Genomic DNA, 23,877 nt, shown 5'->3' with positions numbered 1-23,877 from the left:
GCTCCCCTTGTTTCAAAATAATGGAAGCTAGATTGTAAAGTAATAATGTCAAAGAAGTGTAGTTGTCTGATCCCACAATATTAGGTACATCACTTATAACAAACACAATATGTGGGACACATTAATAAAAACAAAATTATTTTAGAGAAAGGTTATTGTTGATTTCTTTTTTGTATTTTTCTAAAGTGCCAAATGGTGGGTGGCAGACAGACTCCCGTATGCACTTGACCAGGATCTACCTGGCATGCTCACTAGGGGGCGATGATTGGCCCATCTGGGACATTGCTCCACTGCAACCAGAGTTATTCTAGTGCCTGAGGTGGAGGCCATGAAGCCATCCTCAGTGCCCAGGCCAACTTTGCTCCAAAGGAACCTTGGCTGCAGGAGGAGAAGAGAGAGCTAGAGAGAAAAGAGAGGGAAAAAGGTGGAGGAGCAGATGGGCGTTTCTCCTGTGTGCCCCAGGAGTCGAACCCTGGGGGTTCCATATGCCCAGCTGACGCTCTACCACTGAGCAAACTTGTCACAGCCTGATTATTATTTTTTATGTGATGTAGACAGAGAGGGACAGATGGGATAGACAGGCAGGAAGGGAGAGAGATGAGAAGCATCAATTCTTTGTTGCAGCTCCTTAGTTGTTCATTGATTGCTTTCTCATATGTGCCTTTACCAGCGATGGGGAGGGGAGCTCTAGCAGAGCAAGTGTCTCCTTGCTCAAGCCAGCAACCTTGGCTCAAGCCAATGACCTTTGGGTCCCAGCCAATGACCATGGGGTCATGTCTATGATCCCACACTCAAGCCAGTGACCCTGTGCTCAAGCTGGTGACCTCAGGGTTTCAAACCTGGATCCTCTGTGTTCCAGACCAATGCTCTATCCACTGTGCCACCACCTGGTCAGGCTATTGTTGAAATTTAAGATAAGAGTTGAGGACATATTTCCCTTAAACTTTAAGTTTTTGACATCACAGAAGGCAAGTTAATTAATTAATTAATTAACCAACTGATAATAGTGCTTTTATGCAAAGAATAAATTGAAGAGGCACAATAGAGTTGAGAAAATTTGGCAACACTATTTATATTAATTAGGATATTGTGGGAGAACAGTGATATTTAGAAAATTTAAATATGTCCTTATAGACCAAAAATTCTTAGTTTAATATAGAGAAGTATGGTTATGGATCATAAGCTTTATTCTTGGTTACCTTTCTTTTCAAAAAAATATTTTAAAAATTTTCTTATCATAACCTCACATGCCTTAAGTTTTTTCCTTGCATAATTATCTTAATTGTATTTTTTTAATGTGTTTTTAAAGTTTAGTATTTTCACTCTTATAAGAGATGTATCAAATTTAATAGAGTCATTATAAAAGTGAATCTTTCAGGTAATGCATTTCTAAGACTAGTGTAATTATTATCTACTACCATGTGAACAAAATAAAACTACTCTTATCTCTTGCTTTTTCATTTATATGCACAAGTGATATTTTTAAAATTAATAAATTTTTGCAATAAAAATTTAAAAGTATTAGAATATTGCAATTTAGTTTAAATCATCTGTACATGCCTTGTTATATGTCTAGAATTAATAATTTTAAGCTTGTTTAATTACTTAAAAATGTACTAATTACAAAAGAGAGAGAAAAAGAAGGAAAAGATAATGCTTAAGGAAAATACCAGGCATTTTGTCTTAGGTATAGTACATTTGATGTGATAGGAAGACATTTAAGTAGAGATGTCTGGGAGACAGAGCGATAAGAGACTAGACAGAATGAAAGAGGTCAGAAATGAGAAAAAACTTTCTATCAGTGTGGATAGAAGGAAGGCTGTGATGAAATGAGAGCTTTAACTACATGGTTGTAGAGAGGTAAGAAATATGAGAAAAGTCCGTAATATGTAAAGGAAATTACCAGTGGCGCCCAGCAAAGCATGCTTTTTCATACTAATATCATTTGAATAGCTTTTTGCAATTATGGAAAGCCTTCACATGCATTATATAGCTGTAATAATGTGTATAAGAGTGATAATTATCATTCTTTCATAGACACGAGTGGTCTGGTCTATTGATTTAGCAGCTATGTTTTTAATAGGGCAGTAATGTCTCTAAAGCGATCCCAGACCTATCTACTCAAGAAACATTATGATAGAGAATACATTTGAATGAAGGCTCTACAACTTCTTTCCTCACTTTAACATCTGTTTCTCATAGTCCAATAATATGCTGAATGTCCTCATAATGTGTACCTGCTAGCCTAAACTTCTCTGCTCACCTCCACTGTAAACATTCATATTTCCCCATGTTTCTGAGCAAGCATTCTCTGCACTCATTTAAACCTCTCAAGTATAATAATAATAGCAAACAATTATATTATATATATTAATTATATACCCTAGGATTATTTTGTGTCTTTATGGACAATGAATCACTTACATCTCAAAGTAGTCTATGAGTAAGAGCTATTATTATTCTCATTTAATAGATGAAGAAACTGTGGCACAGAAAGGACAAATGGTTTTCACAGGGGCACAAAGCTAGGAAGTATCAGAATTGAAATTTGAAATTAAACTTTCTGTGTATGTGTGTCTGTTTGTTTCATTGATGGATGGTGGTTCTTAGAAAATGAACTTTTAAGTAAATTAATAGTCAGTGACTTAAAATTACAGTTTGATATAAAACATACATTCATTTCTAGAAGTAACTTGTAAGCATCTATTACGTGACAGTCTTCTACACATAGTGAATATGCTAGTAAATGAGTTAAAGCATCATGTCTATTGTAGGCCTAATCTGTTCTGTAAACATTCTGAAAGGACATGTAAAATGCATCTGTGTGCATATATATCTATATAGATAGCTATATAGATATGCATATCTATATAAATAAAAATGTAAATGTTTGTTCAAAATCTTCAATCTCTGAAAGTTCCTTACCGATTGCTTTGAAATTTTGATACTCTGCATTCAAATACATGCTCTTTTATATACCTACTATCCTATAGGTATAGATGTCACACCTGTGACAAGTAAAAACATGATTCTTTTGGCCCTGGCCGGTTGGCTCAGTGGTAGAGTGTTGGCCTGGCGTGCAGAGGTCCCAGGTTCGATTCCCGGCCAGGGCACACAGGAGAAGTGCCCATCTGCTTCTCCACCCCTCCCCCTCTCCTTCCTCTCTGTCTCTCTCTTCCCCTCCCGCAGCGAGGCTCCATGGGAGCAAAGATGGCCCGGGCGCTGGGGATGGCTCCTTGGCCTCTGCCCCAGGCACTAGAGTGGCTCTGGTCGCGACAAAACGATGTCCCGGAGGGGCAGAGCATCGCCCCCTGGTGGGCATGCCGGGTGGATCCCAGTTGGGCACATGCGGGAGTCTGTCTGACTGTCTCTCCCCATTTCCAGCTTCAGAAAAATACAAAAAAAAAAAAAAAAAAAACGACAAAAAAACAAAAAACATGCTTTTTTTTTTGTAAAAGCAGCACCATCTGTTGGATATAAAAGCAACACATGCTATATTAAATATTTTACAATTCCATTTCAATGTTTCCAATTTACGATCCATTTATGTGCAGCCAGACTTAAGGATGCATGATTGCGAGCATGGTGATCGCATTCTGCAGCTTTGGATCTGCTTCATTCTCAATAGAATGAACACGACAGGCTGAGAGTGGCTGAAAGACATCAATGAGAAACAGCAGATCAGTGTCAAACATGACTCTGTGCTCAGCAATCATGCGATTACAATCGCCTTGCATTCCAGTACAACCCAGCTGATGATTATATATAGTTTGAGCCAGCATGTTCTCATCAGCACTATGGCAGAAGTGTGTCCTTATTGCAAGGCTCTGGAATTTAATGGAGAAACAAAAGGAATATGTTGTGCTGCTGGAAAAATTAAACTGCCTCAACTTGGAGAACCACCAGAGCCATTAAAAACTTTGCTTGCTGGATATACCGCCAAATCAAAGCATTTCCTATCTAACATCAGGAAATAGAACTCATGCTTCCAAATGATGTCGTTTAGTGCAGAAATCATAACAGCTCAATTCATGCCAACTTTCAAAGTGAAAGGACAAATTTGTCATAAAGCTGGCTCCCTGCCTCCATTCCCAGATGATCAACATAAATTTCTACAAATGTATTTCATTGATGATGGCAATGATGATTGAATGCACACTGTGGAATTTTTACCAGCATAAAAAAGTCCATCGTTTCCCAACTGCAAGAGCTTCTTCACACACAAAAAAACCCAACCAATTTAGTGTGTTTGTTCAAAACATCAATTGACATGATGCCATCTGATATACACAAGATTGTTATTCATGCTGATGAAATGGCTGCTGAAGAACATGTGCAAAGATTCAATGCTCCAACTATAGACAATGTGGCAATTATTATAGTCAGAGATTGATTCCAACCTAGAAATATTGTTCTTCATCGGAGAAACAATCAATTGACAAAAGTTGCAGAAACTCATTAATGCTACGATGCCCTGCAATATCCAATCATTTTTTGGGATGGTGCCAATGGATATCACTTCAATGTTAAGATGATAAGTCCAGTCAGTGGCGAATAAACAAATATGAAATGCAGCACAATGAACTATTATTCATACCGATTAATGATTTGAGAGAATAAAGACAATAATATTTTGAAATGCTATCAATTGTTTCACCAATACATTGTAGATATGTATGCAAAAATTAAACAGAACATTTGATATTCATCCGTTTGAATTAGACCAAGGTTTGCTCTGAAGAATACGTTCATTTGTGAGATGCAGTTGTAAATGACGGTAATACAACTAATGTTGGAAGACTAATGATTGTGCCATCTACATATACAGGCAGTCCACATCATATGCATGAGTATGCTCAAGATGCAATTGTGTATGTTTGTCACTATGGGCGTCCAGACCTATTTATCACATTCACATGCAATCCAGCTTGGGACGATATACAACTCTTACTTCCTTGCCAATCACCAGTGGATAGGCATGACATCACAGCATGTGTTTTCAGACAGAAGCTGAAATCGCTGATGGATTTCATGGTAAAACATGAAGTGTTTGGGTCTGTGCGCTGTAAAAAATTAATGAGCAATGTCATAGAAGCAACAATCTTGACAGGACCTTTCAAAGGTGAAGATGTCTTCATTCCTCACATCTCTATGATTCCAACAGACATGCCATTTCAATTTAAGAGATTGCAATTTCCAATTTGATTGGCATTTGCAATCACCATCAACAAAGCTCAGGACCAATCTTTAGAATTGTGTGCTTTAGATCTACAAACGGATTGCTTTTCACATGGATAATTATATGTTGCGTGTTCTAGACTCGGCAAACCAGACAATCTCTATATCTGCACAGACAATGAAACAACAAAAAATATTGTATACCCACAAACATTGTGAAATTAAACATATTAGAAACTTGCACTTTCTCTTTTCTTTCTTTTCCATTTAACCAGACTGAGCCACAGCAATGCGTGGCAGGGTACAGCTAGTATTGATATAAGTATAATGATATAAATTATATTTTATATATATTTAAATATATGTTTCTGTATAAGTATTAAAAAGGTAAAGTAAAAAATATCAAATTGTCACTTTATGAAAGAGTATTTAAAATTGGCCAGTAATCACAGAAGAAAAGGTACTCGGCAAGAATATACAAATTAAAAAACAATGAGATATCACTTTATGTTATGTAATTACATAGACTAAAAGAAAACAAAGCTGACAACAGCAAATGTTGGTGAGGATGTACAGTACGTGGGACTCTGATAGCTTGATGGTGGAGATGTAATATGGTAAAACTGCTTTAGAAAACTGTTCCCAAAGAGAAAGGAAAACAAATGCTAAAAATAATGTACTGAAATTTGTATAGGACAATATCCAATCAAAATTTGGAAGCAATCTAAATGCCCATCAAAAGAATAATAAATAAACAAATTTTATATGCCCAATACAATGAGAAGTTTATCAGCAATTTAAAAAAATAATATGTAACAACATGCACAAAATCTTGAAAACATATCTTAAGCAAAAGAAGTAAAAGATAAAAGTATATACTATGTTATTCAGTTTTTATGGAATTCAAATTCAGGCAAACATAAATTATTTTTGTGCTTATCAAAATACTATAGTGGTCCTGGAGAATATACAGATATGAATAAGGATGAGAAAATAGAAAATAATTTTATGAGGAATTGTCTATGGGAAGAGCAAAGCTTTTAGGAGTGGGGTTTGGAAATGTTTTATATTTTATTTTGGACAGTGGTTACTCAAGTGTACACAATTGTCAAAACATCCAACTAAATCATTAATATCAGCACATTTTATGCATGTTGACTCTGCTGCAATAAAGAATAATTCTTCACATGTTATGGCTTCATAAATTTTACATTTTGATTCTGTGTATCCTGCATTTTCCTCTATTATTGAGTTCCTTGGAGTAAATTTATTTCAGGAAAATCTGAAGTTTACCACTGCTCTCTTTAGTTTAGAAAATGATGTTAAGAAAATTGTCTAAGCATTAAAATTATTATAAATTGATATTCATTTTAAACTGCCAACAGGGAACCACTTAAATTCAGATCTATAGAATAGTTAATATTATTGGCCATAAAATATTTTTCTTTAACTTTCTAGTTTTGCTCCTAACAGCTGTATAATCTTTGTCAAGCTCTTCAAACATTCTTTGCCTCAGATTTCCTTATTGGTGCTTATAATGATATTTTTATTAAAAAAAGATTCATAAACAAAGCAATTTATTTAAATAGACACTTATTTATACATAATTTATATCAATCCAAGCTAGCTATCAAAGCCTTTGTGATTTTAGATAGTCCTGTGTTGACAACTTTTTTTAGTCATTGTAGATACTTAATAAAAACATCAGATCATATCACTGTCATAATTATTACAAATTATTCTGAAATGTTTAGTAGGTCATATGTAACTCAGTTAAAGTACATTTTTTAGGTATCTGTAGAAATATAATAAACTATTTATATAAAAATTAATAAAACATTTTTAGGGTAAAACTTTAATAGTGAGGCATAATAATTTGGAAAATAGTTATCAGAAGAAATTAACAAAACAAATTATGCAAAATAGAGATAATGAAATTGTAAGTAAAAAGGAATTATATCTCCAGATTAAAATTCTGAAAATCAATATAATAAAGCCTACAGTCATACAACACTTAACTGCTTTGGTAATTGCATTTCCACTGATACAAATAAACCCTATTAAATCAAAGATATTGTGCCCATCTAAGCCTATTATTGTTCCATATTTATGATTTTTTCTTTGAATCTGTGTTCCTAAAAATCCTATTATTTTTTAAATTATTTTTCTCTCATGAGATAATTACTTTTTAGAATGATGTTTAAAATAGCTAATTTTTATTAATGGTATGTCATAATTCTCTAGTTCCATTCTTTGCTTTTGATTATATGTCACAGAGAGAGAGAGAGAGAGAGAGAGAGAGAGAGATAACACACATACCTGTGTTGCATGATACAGAAAGAGAAGCTGTTAGTTTTTATTAGAATGTTAGTATGGGGTTTAACTTGTAGAATGCTGTATCTTTATTGCCTTTAAACAAAGAATGTTAGTATGGGGTTTAACTTGTAGAATGCTGTATCTTTATTGCCTTTAAACAAAGTAGCTTGTCTTTCATGTTCATTCATTTTTATATATATTTTCAAATTGAATTACTTGAAGAAATAATACTGAGAAAATAATGTTTGAAAAGCACCCATTCTAGAAGATGAACTTTCTTGCTTTTTGAATGCAACTACATCTTACCATATATATATATTTTTTTTTTTTTAATTTAGACAATTAAATTTAGCGGGGTGATATTGGTCAATCAGAGTACATAGATGTAGAGAAAACATCTCCACATCCTTTGGACAGTTGATTATGTTGTATACCCATCACCCAAAGTCAAGTCATCTTCTGTCACCCTATATTTTGTTTCTCCTTAAGCTCCTTCCCTTCCCCTCCCCCTGGTAACCACTTTACCCCATCTATGTCCATGAGTCTCAATTTTGTGTCCCACTTATGTATGGAATCATACAGTTCTTAGCTTTCTCTGATTTACTTATTTCACTCAGTATAATGTTATTAAGGTCCATCCATGTTGTCATAAGTGATACTATGTCATTTCTTATAGCTGATTAGTGTATTCCATTGTATATATGTACCACATTTTTTTATCCAATCTTATATTCAAGGGCATTTTGTCTGTTTCAATGTCTTGGCCACCGTGAACAATGTTGCGATGAACCTGGAGGGTGCATGTGTCTTTACATATCTATGATTTCATGTTTTGTGGGCATATACCAGTAGAAGGATTGCCGGGTCATTTGGTAGTTCTATTCTTAATATTTTGAGGAATCACTATACTTTTTTCCAGAATGGTTGCTCTAATTTACATTCCCACCAAACATGAATGAGTGTTCCATTTTTTTATTTGTATATCTATGATATCTGTGATAATTTCTCCTCTTTTATTTTGGATTTTGTTTATATGAGTCTTTTCTCTTTTTCCCTTAGTGACTCTTGCCAGGAGTTTGTCGATTTTATTGATCTTTTCAAAGAACCAGCTCTTTGTTGTATCAATTTTTTCTATAGTTTTTCTGTTCTTTATTTCACTTATTTCTGCTATAATTTTTATTATTTCCTATTTTGTACTGGTTTTGGTGCACCTTTGTTCTTCTTTTTCTAGTTCCTTAAGATGGGATTTAGATTGTTTACTTGGGCTCTCTCTTGTTTTTTCATATAAGCATGTAATGATATGAACTTCCCTCTTATTACTGCTTTTGCTGCATCCCAGAGATTCTGATATGTTGTGTTGTCATTTTCATTGTCTGTATATATTTTTTGATCTTTTATTTCTTCTTTGACCCATCCATTTTTTAGAAGTATGTTAATTTCCACATTTTTGTGGGTATGTTTACTTCTTTTTTGCAGTTGAATTCTAGTTTCAAAGACTTATGGTTGGAGAATATGCTTGGTATAATTTCAATCTTTCTGAATTTCTTGTGTTGGTTTTGTGGCCCAGCATATGGTCTATTCTTGAGAATGTTCCATGTACACTGGAGAAAAATGTATACTCTGATGTTTTGGGTTGAAATCTTCTGGAGATGTCTATTATATCCATTTGTGTTATTATTTTATTTAAGGCCAAAATTTCTTTATTGACTTTCTGTTTGGATGAATGATCTAAAGCTATCAATGGTGTATTATTATGATTTTATTTTTTTATATGACAGAAAATTGTATTAGTATGATTATATATATATAAATTTTTTTGGTTTGCACTTTTAGATCAGTTAGTAGTTGTCATATATTTTGGTGCTCCTTGGTTTGGTATATATATATTAAGGACTGTTATGTCTTCATGATATACTATTCCCTTTATCATTATGAAATGTTCATTTTTGTCTCTGGTTACCTCTGTTCTCTTGTAGTCAGGATTGTCAGATATGAGTATAACTACTTCTGCTTTTCTTTAGATATTATTTTCTTGGAGAATTGTTTTCCAACCTTTCACTTTGAATCTATTTTTATTCTTGTAGCTTAGATGTGTCTCTTGAAGGCAGCATACTGTTGGGTTTTGCTTCTTGATCCAATCTGCTACTTTGTGCCTCTTTATTGGTGAGTTCAATCCATTTACATTTAGTGTAATTATTGACACAAGGATTTTCTATTGTCATTTTATATACTGCTTTCTGATAGCTTTGTGTCTTCTTTGATTCTTTTTTTTGTTTTTCTGTCATTTGTTTTTGTTTGGTGGTGTTCCATACTTCTATCTTCTGTTTGTTTGTTTTTTTAAGCATTGTGTTTCAGTAGTGGCATTTTCAAGGGTGATTACCATTAGATTATTGGGAAAAAAATATCATATTTATTAGAGTCCATTATCTCATGAGTGCTTCTGCTCTGCATTCTCCTATGTTACTACTGATCTTTATCCTCTTCCCTTTTATGTTATTATTGTCACAAATTATCTATGTTTTATTGTGGTTTTGTTAAAAAAATTTACTTATAAGTTTGTCTTGTGTTGCTCTTTGTATCTGGTTGGATACCCCCCTTTAGTATTTCCTGTAGTGGGGCTTTTCTGGTGATCAATTCCTTCAGTTCTGTATGTAATTGTTTTAATTTCCCCTTCATATTTAAAGGATAGCTTTGATGGGTATAGTATTCTTGGTTGATAGTTCTCTTTCAGTACTTTAAATGTTGGAGTCCACTCTCTTCTGGCTTCTGGAATTTCTACTGAAAAATCTAATAGTAGCCTAATGGGCCTTCATTTAAATGTTATATCCTTCTTCTCCCTAGCTGCCTTGAGGAATCTTTTTTTGTCATTGATTTGTGATAATTTTATTATGATGTGCCTTGAAGTAGGTCTGTTTGGGTTGAGGTAACTTGGTGTTCTGTTTGCTTCTTGGATTTGAGGCTCTAACTCTTTCCACAGGCTTGGGAAATTCTCATCAATTATTTGTTTCTATGTTCTCCATTCCCTTTTCTCTCTCTTCCTCTTCTAATATACCCATTATTCTTATATTGCTCTTCCTGATGCAGTCAGACAATTCTTATAGGGCTTTCTCATTTTTTTTTTAATTCTTGAGTCTCTTCTTCTCTCTGTAGTATCCCTAGTTGCCTGTCTTCAATGTCACTGATTTTCTCCTCAATCTGGATTATTCTATTGGCTAAACTGTTACTTCAATTTTTAGTTTGTGTATTGAGTTTTTCATCTCTGTTTGGTTCTTTTTTATAGTTTCAATTTTCTTGGTGAAGTACTTTTTTTGTTCATTAAGTTTATTGTTGAGCTCACTAAATTGCCTTTCAGTGTTTACTTGTATCTTATTAAGTATTCTTAGAGCTTCAATTTTGAATTCTGTCATTAAGCTCCAAGGTTTTCATGTAAATGAAATTTTTTTCTGTGGATTTTTTATCATTTATCTGAGCTACATCTCTGTCTTATATATGCATATTTGGTTTTCTTTTTCCTTAATGGCATTTTTGAATGATATTGTTAATAACCCCAATAGGAGATCATTATTTCTCTTTCTGTCAGGGGCACTGTACTGCAAGATTTGCCCCTGTGAGATTCTTGGGTGATCTGTTAAGTCTTAGCTGTTGCCTTTGTAATGATGAAGGCAGAGTCATGACATTGGTAGGAGGGGCTTATTGCTAGGGCTTTGCAACTTTATGATACCCACACTGGCTGACCAGGAGTCCTCCAGGGCCCTCCTTCACATCCCCACAGAGCAGGAGATTTAGTTTCCCCCACCTCTCACAGGAGAGAGCAGCCTGGAGACCTAGTGAAAAGGGGTCTACCTCCACTGCCGTTTTCACAGCAAGGGGTGCAATGAAGAACCAGGAGGCTGGGCTGACAGAGTCTAGTCCCTCCTCTGATATCACTCTAAGCTCTCCAAGCACATCCCTGTGCTGGCTCAGTGGTGTGTGCCACAAGTGGGTGTCCCCAAATTTCAGGAGCAGCTGCAGCAGAGATCACAGATCAGGGGCTTCCCATCCATACACAGTAAACTTCCTCCAGCAAGCCGGTGCCCAAACTTCAGAGCTGGTGGCGCACAGATCCCAGATCCCAGATCAAGCACATCTGGCACCACAAGGCTAAATTGTGCAGGTCAGGCAGGCAGATAAATCTCACCCCGGTGTCCTGTGGGCAGATCTCCACAAGCTATTTGCCTGCAGTCCTTGGAAGCTTGCCACTGGCTTTGTGTGTGCCCCATGCCTGTAATAGCTCAGCCCTGCAATGATAGGTGCAGCAAATGGTAGGAAGCAGCCCGGCTCTCCATTCTTGGTTGTTGCCCCTTGCTCTGCTTCTTCCCCCCAATCTCTCCACCCAGCTCCTCCTGGTCTGAGAAAAAGCCCCAGCAAACAGTGCCTCCCTCAGGTCCATGAGGAAGGAGAAAGACTCAATCCCCTGGTATTATGTTTTCTTCTGTGCTTTGGCCTGCCTTTTTGCGCATCATAACTTTGTCTATCTGGTGTGTATATATTTCAGGTTCACCTGGGTTTTTTCTCTGCATATAGTTGTAGAATTTGTTGAAATTTCAAGGGGAGAGATGAGGAGTATCTCTCATGCTGCCATTTTCTTATGTCACTCCAGTATCATTATATCCTAACTTATAGTGATTTGAGGCTTGAAAATATCAGCTTCCTCTTGGCCTGCAGGAATATCACTAAACTTTTTAGATAGTTTTCTTTGTATAACTGATGCATTAAACAAGTACAGAAATAATTCCAGGTCTTTTTTATTAGAAAAAAAATAAACAGAAAATAAGGGAAAAAACATCATGTGTAATATGTCCTCTTTAAAATCATAATTATAGAATTAGAGAGTTCTTATATTTGTAGTATTTATGTATAATTACATTTCAAAGTCCAGATCTAAAAATAAAATCTAAGAATTTTTAAGGTACATGTTTGGGAGGAAAGCTGGCTAAAGATACAATATTTCCTTCTTTTTTTTCCCAGAAAGTATATAGTTTGGAGATAAAGCAATGAACAATATTCTATTTACATTTTAATAAGAGAATACTTATTTTTTAAAAAACTGATGAAGTACAACTATTTTCTTACATATCAAAGAAACGAGCAATCTTGAGAATCATGAGTCACAAAAAAAACATATTTTTATTTGGAGTAAAAAATAAGTAAGTATGATAAATATACAATTTTATCCAACTGGAATATATGTACTTTAATTTATTAATTGTGAATTCACCTTCTGTCATAAAAAAGCAACATCTATATTTTAATGAATGTTCAGCCATTTATACGTGGCATTATACATAAAGCTCAATCGAGTGTAATGAGCAACAGCATAACTTCAATTAGCTGAGGCTAGGGTCTGTGCAGAAGCTCAGCAAGAAAAGCTTGTCACTTTCAGAAATAATTTGGCTTCTGACGCAGCTGATACAGTTATATTGTAGCTATATCCTAATTTGACAGAATAAACACCTGCCATTAATAGCAGTAGGGCATTAAATGCCTGTGCAGGTGGGTTGTAGCATTAGTTTGACCTTCTAATGATGCTAGAGATTTCTGTGTTAGAATCCATTGATTTCTGACTCTGACCCTGTGAAAAATTGCATACTATAACTCATATTCCCCCTCAAAAAACGCAGTCAATTAACCATCAAGAGAAATGAAAGAGGTTTTGACCTCAATTCCACAAGCACTTTCACCTTATTTCTGAAAGCATCCCACAATCACCAGGCTAGCCACATGTGTGGCAGCTTAATTCCCTAGCAGGTGCTTTATGGTGAGCAAAAGCCTGGCTGGTAAGTCAGAGAAGCGTTAAAGGGCACTAAAGCAGAAATTAAAGTGGCACAGTATCGTGACTTGTCTACTGGGAAATAGAAAAGTAGCAGATGGAACAGACTAGAGAGCAGCAATCAAAGCTGTATACCATCAGAAACCTGGGGAAGATACTTATATAGAGCAGGGACAGTAGCAAATGCTTCCAGGCTCTGCCAACTGTGACTGACCAGCATCAATGGACAATTCCCATGGCTTATTTTGTAATTTTACCCCCATTGATTATGTTAGTGTAGCATTGCAGCAATAGGGAGTGGAAATGTTTGAAATCTTATTTGGCATCAAATGAAGAAAGCGCTATGCTAGGTCTTGGGGGAATCAAAATTAGAAGCAATTCATATTTTTATGTATTGCCTAGAGGAAAATGCATGGCTTCCACATGACCATATTTTATGACTTTATGATTGCTTCTTTATTTATACAAATGGACTAGTACTTAAAGAAAGGGCTAATATGGTAATACATTTCAGAAAATCTAATATACCATAGCCAACCACATGAAATCCTTTTTCTAAAGGAGACCTGATTTCCTGGGAATAATTCAAACGACTATGGCTATATAACTGGATACCTAGAACAAACCATTTTATTAAAGCAGAGGCAGTAAAGATTATTTATAAATAAATTATGTGCACAGTAGTTTTAGAGACCCCGAGGATAAAATAAAGGTAAGTATATCAGGGTCTATTTCTAAAAGGATATAATAATCAGTGAAAAAGTATAAATATGGAAAGAAATAATTACAAGAGAGTGATAGGTGAGGTTTGCCCAAAATAGAAAGTATGAAAAGAAATATATTTGGAAAGCACAGAGATAACGTTTGAGTTAGGCCTTGAATAATGAGCAGCAATTTGACAAGCAGAAGAGTGAAGATAGCATTCCAGGTATATTCACAGTAAGGAAAAAGACACAAACTATTAAATATCCTGCCATTCAGTTCTTCAATATGCTTCTAAAAGGCTGTACTTTTCTAACTTTTCTATAGTTCATGTTATGATTTTTTTTAAGCTTCCATTCTCTCTAAACTTTCTGAAATTTCTAAGGCAAATGCTGTTGTATTTTCTGTATCTAAGACAATGCTCATTGTTTAGTAAATACTTTAAATAATGAATAGACTAGGGAAACTTTTAGTTTGGCCACTAATATTTGCTATGTCATGCTCTGTATGACGAAACTTGATTACAAAATAACATATATTCTAGCTGTAGTAATGAATAAATATAAGTTGCTTCACACAATTGAAACTTGTTTCTACTCACATCACACATTTCAAAGCAAGTGTGCCTGATCCCACAGCTTGCTGCCTATAGATGACAAAGGACAGCAGCACCTTCCATTTTGGGGATGTTTGCTGTCTTCTCTTCATGGCTCCCAAGGTTATGCTGAGGACTTAATTACATTTCTGTGAGCTAAAAGAGGAAAAGGGGATAGAGAGTTGTGTGTGAGGGTTTTTAATTCAAATGAGAGGATTAAAAGTCATATATAAATTATTTTTATTGAATTTATTGGAAAGACATTGTTTAAAAATTACATAGTTTTTAGATGTACATTTCTATAATACTCCATTTTTATATTGTATCATTTATTCACCACTCCAAGTCAACTCTCCTTCCATCAATATTTATCCTTCCCTTACTCTTTCTATCTCCCCCCCACTTTTCCTCTTGTAATCTCCACTCTGTTGCCTGTGTCTATGAGTATTTTTCTTTGCTTAATCCTTTCTCGTTTTTCTTTCAGCCTTGTGACATCCCTCCCCTCTCAAGCTGTCAGTCTATTCTGTGTATCTTTAAGTTTGTTTCTATTTTGAACTTTATTTTGTTCATTAGATTCCACATATGAGTGAAATCTCTTTCTCTGACTCGCTTATTTCACTTAGCATAATGCACTTCAGGTTCATTCATGCTGTTACAAAGGGTAAGATTTCCTTCTTTTTATGGCCATATATAAATATTATCCTATCATGAAAATATACCACAGCTTTTTTCCCACTCATTACTGATGGCCACTTGGGCTGTTTCCAGATATTGACTATTGTAAATAATGCTATAATTAACATTGGGGTGCATATATACTTCTGAATTAGTGTTTCCAATTTCTTCAGAAGAATTCACCAAAGTGAAATAATTTGGTTATAAAGCAGTTCCATTGTTAATGTTTTGAATACACACACACACACACACACACACACACTTTGTGCTGAAACTGCCTTATACAGACTTATAAGGGTCAATTGTGCATGTCATTTTCCAATTTTGTGTTCAGTTCTTATTGGTAATTTGAATTGGCCATAGCGAGACGATTTGGATTGGCCATAGTGAGACAATTTAAACCAGAGACGGGCAAACTTAACAAATGCAGGTTATTATTATTAGTAGTAGTATCATTAATTTAATTATTTTATAGAGAGCCTATTTATCAGCTAACTAGTCTAATATCACTTTCAACTTTCTAATGATTTAGCATTGCTAGATAAAATATAGGACACCCAACTATATTTCTAGTTTAGGTAAACAATAAATAATTTTTGCTATATGTATGACCCAAATATTTCATGGAACATACTTATACTAAAATATCATTTCTTTTTAATTTCAAATTAAAATTTCACCTGGTCTGTATTTTTATTTGCTCAATCTAGTAAGGTAACATCATCTCATGAAAGGAGCCTGTGAAATGTAGTTTACCTGTGTTCTCAGGAAAATAGAAATGAGATTTTAGTTAACATATAGTAATATGCATCAGGCTAACATATTTTTTTTTCAATATACAGGCCCTTCCAGTGCTAACTTTACCCTTTATTAGGCTGCCCTGTTTCTATTTTTTTTTCTGAAGCTGGAAACGGGGAGAGACAGACAGACTCCTGCATGCGCCCCACAGGGATCCACCCAGCACGCCCACCAGGGGCGATGCTCTGCCCCTCCGGGGCGTCGCTCTGTTGCGACCAGAGCCACTCTAGCGCCTGGGGCAGAGGCCGAGGAGCCATCCCCAGCGCCCAGGCCATCTTTGCTCCAATGGAGCCTCGGCTGTGGGAGGGGAAGAGAGAGACAGAGAGGAAGGAGAGGGGGAGGGGTGAAGAAGCAGATGGGCGCTTCTCCTGTGTGCCCTGGCTGGGAATCAAACCCGGGACTTCTGCACACCAGGCCGATGCTCTACCACTGAGCCAACCAGCCAGGGCCTGAGGCTGCCCTGTTTCTAGATTAGTCTATCCAGTATGGACTGTATCAACATGTTGTTTGCCCTCCAGCTTTTGGTTGAGTTCCGTCATTTGGAGGCAGAGGAAGAAAACAGTGCTAGAATATGTATTTCCTCCAAGTCCTCACTGTTTGACTTCATCCTCTCACTGAAGGCCACAATCCTGTCAGAGAACTATTTCCATAAAATTATCTTAATATACAGGATGGGGCAAAAGTAGGTTTACAGCTGTGAGCATGTGAAACATGGAGTTTAATTCTTGTATTATTTACTATGACTTATTATTGATATTAATACTTGTATTATTACTTATTAATAAGGATTACTTTCCATACAAACAATTGTAGACCTATTTTGCCTCACCTTGCATTTATTTCTCTACTAAATGTAGGTGGAAGTTTTTAAGTATTTTCCTATTTATGGCTACTTTTACCTGGTCCCTTTTTAATATGCATACTTTTGGAAAGTTCACTGAGATTTAGAATTAGGTGAAACTACACACACACACACACACACACACACACACACACATACACACAAATATCTCACAATATATGACCACTATATTAGTAGCTTATATGTCTGGGGAAAAAATGTAACCTTTAGCCCCCTATACCAGAAAGGTTGTTTTCTTGTAAACTCAAGAAAATAGCTCTTTGTCATAATTTTCCTGATAGGAATTCTGAACTAAGAGCCAGAGAAATAATTCTCTATTTTGCGTGATTATCTATTTGCATTCAGTTCTCCAGTTTCTTCCTAGTTCCTTCAATATCTTAAATGAAAGCCCGAGAACAAGTCTATCAGAACAGCTTCCTGAGGAAAAAAGCAGAATAGAGAAGGATACAATGTGACTATGTAGAGACAAAAGAAAATATCTATAATAATAATATGTTAAAATGAAATCTAAATGTCAATATAACCCAGGACTAACAGCAAAAGAGAAAAGAAATACAAATATGTACACACAATCAAGAATATTAACAAACAAAAACAATAGAACTAAAACCTGTAATCATACATTTGAGAAACTATAAAGATGATAGATCATTTATTTTTTCCTGATAAAATCATGCATGTTTGCTAGCTCTGAATACTGAAAAGGCTTCAAGGCCATGCCAATCTAGTATCAGTGAAGACCCTAGTACCTCAACTATTGTCCTTAATACCACTTCTTACAAAAAAGATTTTGGGCTCCTTAAAAAAGTAACTTATTTCAGGTACAATGCACAAGTATAGCAGATAATTTCTGATCATGTTGTTAGGATGGGTAGTACAGCAAGCAGAGACAGATGAAGTTTTGTAAAAAGAACATGAGAAAAAAGATGAATGGATCATCTCAGTGTCAGTTACTTCATTGTGATATTTTACTCTAGATACTAAGATTTCCTTAGGAAAAATGGGTGATTTTAGAGAATTTCTATATATTTCTCTTATCCACATGAGAATCTATAATGATTTCAGCATTAAATTATTTTAAAAAGCATGTACTATAAAGTAAAAATAAAATGAGAATAAAGACAAAGAAATAAAAACTTGAATGAACTTTAAGAAAAATAAGATAGTTTGCGCATAAAAAAATATCTGCAATTTCTGAAAAGATATGGAAGCTCTATAGATCCAATAAATCATAATGATACCTAAAGAAAAATGTAGTGTTCATTATATTTTATTTGTGTACCAATTGACTAGAACATAAATAAATACTAGAAAAGATTAAAATATTTACACTATTTTCTCTGGAAAACTATGTTTCAGACTAACTTTTATAAGAAAAGTAGAAAAAGAAATGAAGAATTATATACTTGAAACATATATATATATAAAATTTTATTATCCAATGTCACCCCAATACATTTATTTAAAAAAGAAGGATGAAGAAAGCAAAATGTTTTGTTAAAGTGAGTTGCAAACTATTTCAAGCAGGAAAATTGGCAGTTGTTCCAATGAGACACACACACACACACACACACACACACACACACACGATAGGAAAAAGGAGGAGTAAAAATAAAAGAAAAATGAGAAGGATAAAAAGAAGAAGCAGGAGAAAGGAAAAAAAAAGAGGGAGGAAAATAAATACTAGGAGAAAAGAAACAAATGTGTAAACTAAAATTCAGGGTTGAGATATATGTAGCGTTAACCTTACCATCAAAGTAAAGGACAAATTTATTCAAGGGAAAAAGTTTACCAGATAAAATAACTTAGTAACTTTTTGAGAAAATAAGCTTGCTCTCTATTATAACTTTTTGATTTTGGAATAAGTAAAAAAATGTTTAATATTTTTGTAAAAATGACCATTGGTATGTTTGGAGTCATTTTGTATACTATTCCCCTTTAGGATTTTTGGGGGAGCAAAATTAAAATTTTCACTTTTATCTAAAAGTACTTTTCAAAAAAAAAGTCTAAGGATCACAACATATTTTACCATGTCTCTTAAAAGGAGTTTGAACATTTTTGTATTAAGAAAATGTTTATAATCAGTTCACAAAGCTTTTCTATTTTTATTCAATTAAAAAAAATTTATAACACTTTTTTTCTTTTCTTTATAACACTTTTAATTAAGGATTATTACACTTCAACAGGTTATTTCAATTCTGGTTAGGTTTATCCTTAACGTTATTTAAAATAATTTCTGGGTGGTAGCATTAGTGACTTGTAATTTTTCATAGGGAAATTATGAGCACATAAGGTACAAACAGCATATGTTACTATCAGTTTTTCCTTAGTACTTCTCAGAAAAATGCAATCTCCCTGTTTTGTCAGCTATCTTCGTTCTCTGAATATTCTCAAAATTAAAATTGCCACCACAACCAAAGATTTTTTCATTATATAATTGGATTTGAATAATTTACTCTTTAAGCATAAATGTCTCATAATGTCCATACAAATTGGAGTTAAAGACAGTAAACACAAGATCAATATTTATTCATGCAATCATTCACTAAACTCATATTATTTTATCTTACCTAGTTTACTATTAATTTTTATAAATTTTAATATTTTTATTATCCATTTCTCTTGTGAATTATTTTCGTACATTTATTAGCAGATATTTATACATATTTCACCTGTCTGCAGTACAGAACACAAAGGTGGCAAGTAGAATATGTTTTTTTATTTTATAAAGCCAGAAGTTTCTGTCTCTATCTCTTTTCTAATTATTGCATTATTTCTTATTAATGATGTATATTTTATTTTATTTTATTTATTTTATTTTTTTTACAGGGACATAGAGAGAGAGTCAGATAGAGGGATAGACAGAGACAGACAGACAGGAATGGAGAGAGATGAGAAGCATCAATCAATCATTAGTTTTTCATTGCAACACCCCAGCTGTTCATTGATTGCTTTCTCATATGTGCCATGACCATGGGCCTTCAGCAGACCGAATAACCCCTTGCTCTAGCCAGCGACCCTGGGTCCAAGCCGGTGAGCTTTTTGCTCAAGCCATATGAGCCCGCGCTCAAGCCGGCAACCTCAGGGTCTAGAACCTGGGTCCTTCCGCATCCTAGTTGGATGCTCTATCCACTACGCCACCGCCTGGTCAGGCAATGATGTATATTTTATAACACTCAATGGAAATTTGCTATTTTTCTGTGTTATTTCATAATATATAATGTCTATAAAATATAAAAATATAATTCTCCATTACATCTATTTTAATGGATTTAGATTCAGGAAAAAGTATTGATTCTCTTATGCTTAGAAGCTAATCTCTTTTCTTTTTACTTTTAAAATGTCTTTTCTTCTATAGCCATTACTTCAGAAATGTCCTCTATCTTAGAAGTTAATCTTTCTAAGTGTTTTTTTTTCTTATAGATGCTAACCTTCAGATTTCCTTTCTTGATTGACAGCTCTTTATTCTATAATACTAACTCACTCACTGGAATTTTATTCTGAATGTTTCCTTAGTTCTTCAGCTCAAATGTATGAATGTCTGTCCCAAGTCATAATAAATAATGACAAATATTACATTTAATTTGTGCTGGGGACTGTTCTAAGCATTTTACATCTAATATTTTAAATCTTAATAAAAGACACTCCTTTGACAAAGGCATCTTTGATGTGCATTACATCTGTTCATCAATATCTAGTTCCATAACATCAGTCACACAGGTTTTACCTTCCCATCAACGAGAATTTAGGCATGGCCTTGTGATTTAGTTTAGCAAATCAAATGTGGGTGGAAATAATTTGTTTTACCTGAGGATAAGTATATCTAATTAGCTGAGTTCAACTGCCCATTCTCCTTTTGGAAACTGTGAGGTCACGGGATATTAAGGAGGGGTTTTAAATAACAAACAAGTGTTGGCAAGGATGTAGAGAAAAGGGAACCCTTGTGCACTGTTGGTGGGAATGCAGACTGGTGTAGCTACTATGGAAAGCAGTATGGAGTTACCTCAAGAAATTAAAAATGTAACTGCTTTTTGACTCATTAATTCCACTTCTGGGAATATATCCTAAAAATCCCAAAACCTAATTTAAAAGAATCTATGTACCCCAATGTTCACTACAGCATTATTTACAAAAGCCAAGTTCTGGTAACAGCCCAAGTATCCATCAGTATATTAGTGAATAAAAAGCAGTGGTACATTTACACAATGGAATACTATGTGGCCATAATAAAAAAGGTCATCTTGCCTTTTGGACAGCATGGGTGGACCTAAAGAGCATTATGCTAAATGAAATGAACCGGTCAGAGAAAAACAAGTACCACGTGTTTTACTCGTATGTGGAATATAATGAACAAAATGAACTAACAAGCAAAATAGAGACAGTTTCACACATAGAGAGTAAGCTGACAACTGTCAGGGGAGAGGCCTGATTGAGCAAGGTGGAGTGATTAAGCAAAAAATGGACAAAAAAAGAGAAAAAAAATAAACTTATGGACACAGTAAACAGTGTGGTGATTGTGAAAAAGGATGAGGTTAAGGAGGGTAGAGTGGGATAAGTGTTCATGGACAAAGGCTTGACTTAAAAAGGGTAAACACACAATATGGTGTACAGAGATCTGTTGTATAATTGGGCACCTGAAACCTGTAAAATGATGTTAGTCTGTGTCACCCCAAAATAGTCAATTAAAAAAATAAATAGGTGTTTTAAATTGGTAAAATATCTGGGATTCTAATCCTACTCATGGATGAAATCTGCCCTGCTGAATCACCAAACCAGTAAGTCAGCTTTTCATAATCAAGAAATGAACTTTTGTTGTTTGATATCTAGGTCCTAAATACCCTATATATTATGACTGAATTCTCTAAAAAAAAAAAAGTGTGTGGATGTGTGTTCGTATGTATGATGTAGAGGTGGTATTTAGACTACGAGATTAGAGATCTTTAAAAGAAAAGTATAGATAAAGACTGAGCCATGCAGACAATCTGAAAGTAAGACATCAAAGGGAAGAGCAGAGACCAGTAAAGGCATAAGGGAGGAAAAAAGAAAGTAACCAACCATTTCAAAATCTTTTGATAAATCAAATGAATTTCTAATTCATATTTGACAGTCATGTTTGGCAACACAAGAAATGGTGACTTTGACATAAACAGTTTTAGAAGAGTGATAGGAGAAAAATATTAATTTTGAAGTAAATGCACAATTAACTTTACTATATATTAGGAAACTTATTAACACAATTAAATTGTTAATGTACAAAATATACTTGGGCAACATCACAATTTGAAAGTATAGAATTCTAATTGTTCTTTTATTGGCCACCTGAACTGCTAAAAGTCTGTTGCAGTAAATACACTAATGTGAGAAAAGACTTGAATGAGAGATACACTCATTTATATATACCACATTTTATATCATTAAGGTGATTTGGAAATTATATTAGCAGTTGCAATAGTTTTAAATCTTATTAAAATATTTTTCAGGCTTTATTAATGTGGATGATATTTAGGGCATTTAACATCTTCACACCAACCTCTTTCACACTAGCAGTCGAGTATTTCATATGCATTTTATATAATCTGCATATTTCATCATTTTCCCTACTTTTGTAGATAAAAGGACAGTTAGTATATGTCCAAAAATCTTGCTCTAATGACAATATTACCAATTTGGAGGGCAGTTGAGATCCAGGAATTACTCCATCTGATTCTTGATAGCAATGGTTATTAATGCACTTAGATATATGAGAATCCTTGCTATTTAGTTAAGTGAAAAACAAATCAACATTTATGTGTGATTATGAAATCACCATCTTCACTGACATTGACTTTACTTGCAACTATTTTTATACTACTAGTAATATGATAAAATTATAATTTTTAATTTATTTCTGAAGTGTAGAAAAGAAAGGCTTGTAACGAATAATTTTTGACAAACTTACTTTCTCTAAAACAAAGAGACTTTTAGCAGAACTTACTTTTTCTGAAAATAAGTTACTCCCTATTGGCCTTGAGACTGGTTTCCCAGACTGTGACCTTGGACTAGCTTTGCAAAATAGCAGGTGTTCTCAGAATGTTTCTCCCTGAATTAACCCTATAGATAAATATTATAAGAAAGCTTGTTTCACTATTTTGTTTTACTGTTATGCTTTCTTCCCTCCCATTCCTAAATGAGTATGTAATTCTCCCTATAAAACCTAACCCCAAATTGTGTTCAGGGCCACATTGAATTGAACGACATAGGTTTCCACGTGGTCCGCGTAGCCAGCAAATTAAAGATTCCTAATTTCTTAATTTGGCTAATTGATTGATTGTGTGGCAAAATGTCTTATCTCGCTGTTCCAATACAACAATTGTAACACAGAATCTTGAGATATACATTATTGTATCGAGGAAACAAGACACTTTTTCAATAAATTATAAAAAGTTGGCCTTACCTGTGGTGGCGCAGTGGATAAAGCGTCGATCTGGAAATGCTGAGGTCACCGGTTCGAAACCCTGGGCTTGCCTGGTCTAGGCACATATGGGAGTTGATGCTTCCTGCTCCTCCCCCCGTATCTCTCTCCTCTCTCTCTCTGTCTCTCTCTCTCTCTCCTCTCTAAAGTGAATAAATAAAATTAAAAAAAGTAAAACTTTGGATTAGTGTTTATTTACTTAAAAAGTATTCATGTGTGCCTACATTACAATAGCTCAAACTATTCTATGTTAGCAATCATTTGCATAAATAACAATTTTTATTTTAGTGATGGGTAACTATTTTAACAACAAAATAAATAAATATCAAATTTTATGATATCATATATTATATTTAATAAATTCTCATGCATATCTAGATGTTGAAAATCTTGTAGTTCTAATGAGTAGATCAAAATGTTGCCCTCTGTTTCATCACATTAAAAATACAAACTTTTAGCCCTGGCCGGTTGGCTCAGCGGTAGAGCGTCGG

The 23,877-nt window shown here is 34.4% G+C and overlaps 1 pseudogene; it reads right to left on the bottom strand.

Annotated features, from left to right (window-relative positions):
- Positions 1 to 3,560: 3,560 nt before the first annotated feature.
- Positions 3,561 to 23,877, bottom strand: part of LOC136388080 (G2/mitotic-specific cyclin-B1-like) — a 31,735-nt pseudogene continuing 11,418 nt past the window's right edge.

This window comes from Saccopteryx leptura, chromosome 1 (genome assembly GCF_036850995.1).
Source record: "Saccopteryx leptura isolate mSacLep1 chromosome 1, mSacLep1_pri_phased_curated, whole genome shotgun sequence".
NCBI lineage: Eukaryota > Metazoa > Chordata > Mammalia > Chiroptera > Emballonuridae > Saccopteryx > Saccopteryx leptura.
The sequence above is the reverse complement of the archived record's forward strand: the minus strand, read 5'-3'. Positions and strand labels throughout refer to the sequence as shown.